At 42.6% G+C, this 1790-nt stretch overlaps 1 protein-coding gene across 1 annotated transcript in view; it reads right to left on the bottom strand.

Moving 5' to 3' along the window:
* The window catches only part of PAAF1 (proteasomal ATPase-associated factor 1), a 58347-nt gene that overhangs the window by 26658 nt on the left and 29899 nt on the right, over positions 1-1790 (bottom strand). The gene's annotated exons all lie outside the window — the stretch shown is intronic.

The following is a 1790-nucleotide window of genomic DNA, read 5'->3' as shown; positions in this document are numbered from 1 at the left end:
AAATTAAGTAAACATCTTAGAAAGTTCAGTTTGAAAATCACTGCCTTCAAAGATCCTGCTGGTTCCACTGAGAATTGATTAAAAAGGTTAGCCTCCCATTCTGAAAAAAGGATGTGACTTTTGGCTCTGGCTAAGATGGAGTAGCCCCATTGCTCCCAGGTCCTTCCCTTTGTAACTGAAAAAACATGGACATTGCAAGCAAAAGGAAGAAGGTAGTGGACTACCTAGGGACCTCAGGACTCAAAGAACAAGGCAATGAGTTCCTTGGATTTCCTTATTGCCTCCCATATATCTTGGAGAGGACACTGCAGAAACCTCCAACATGGAACTGCCAATAAGCACAGATTTAAAAAAAAAAAACAAAAACAAACAAAAAACTACCAGAAAAGTCTGTTGCCCATAGCCAAAAGATTGGGAAAGAAGTGGCCTCACAGAATACAAATCTTGGCAACACCCACCCTACTATAATAGACACCAGCAGAAAAACTGCTACTCCCCCTCCCCTGTGGTTTCGGGAGAGCTGAACAGGAAGTGGTCTTCTACCCCCATGAAAGCAGGCAGCAGCACTCCAATTCCCCTACCCAGTGGGGTTGACCAGGCTAATACTGTCAGCAGGGTCCAGAGGTAAGTTGAACCTCCACCCCCACTTGGCAGCAACAGGCAGAAAGAGGTAGGACAAGATGGTAGGAGGTAGCACTCCACTTCCCCCAACCTCTCTCCTGGTGTGAGTCAGCAGGGAACTGAGTTTATAACTCCACTAGGAGGCAATGAGGTGGTGAAAGTCCGTGTCCTACTTTCACCAAGAAGGTGTGAACACGACCAAAGGGGAAGCTAAACGTCCACCTCACCTGTGTGCAATGAGGCAGTGTGAGTCAGTGCTCTACTTTTGTCAGGGTAGTATCAGAGGAGCCCATCAGGAGGCTGAACACTCACATCTACCCAGCCTCTACCCATACCTCAACAGGGGACTACCTGCTAAAAGAGATGACAGAATTAAGATCCAGAGTGTTACAACATAATATCCAAAATGTCCATGGATTTTATAATTTTGAAGCCTTTTATTAGCCATCACCTGAATATTCACTATGGTCTCTAGCCTCAGGAATATACAGCATAAAAAGACAAAGATAATCACAGACATAAAGACTTAAAATACGGTGGCATAGGTGTAATAACACAGGGTTGTACAGAGTAGAAGGTAGTACAACCCTATTGTGATCCAGGCAGGGCCACTATTTATTTTACTAAAACCCATTTAACAGAGCCTATAATAGGTATCCAATAAATTAAGAGTATCTGATCAAAGGTCACTTAGCTAATTAGTGATCTTTAGCATACTCCCATTTCTTCTAAGATGAAATGACTTCAGATCTATAAACTTAGACAAAAACTCCATAGCAACTCAACATACAGGTGACAATCCAATGCAATTAACCACATGCCTCTCAATTATTATTGGAAATTTCATTTTGAAAGCCTTTGTTCAGAAAAGCATGAGTTTATGAAAATGCCATAACTAAAAAGTAGCCAATTCAGGGTCTGTTTGGGAAAATATGATTAGAAGCAACTCAGTTTGCATTCACTGAAGTACAGAAAAAAATAATAAAAAGCAACTCAGGGCCGGGTGCGGTGGCTCACGCCTGTAATCCTAGCTTTCTGGGAGGCCAAGGCGGGCGTATTGTTTGAGCTCAGGAGTTCGAAACCACCCTGAGCAAGAGCGAGACCCCGTCTCTACTAAAAATAGAAAGAAATTAATCGGACAACTAAAAATACATAGAAAAAATTAGCCG

This window comes from Propithecus coquereli, unplaced genomic scaffold (assembly GCF_000956105.1).
Source record: "Propithecus coquereli isolate 6110/MARCELLA unplaced genomic scaffold, Pcoq_1.0 Scaffold235, whole genome shotgun sequence".
Lineage (NCBI taxonomy): Eukaryota > Metazoa > Chordata > Mammalia > Primates > Indriidae > Propithecus > Propithecus coquereli.
Note: the sequence above shows the minus strand (reverse complement) of the source record. Positions and strands in the feature narration are given on the sequence as shown.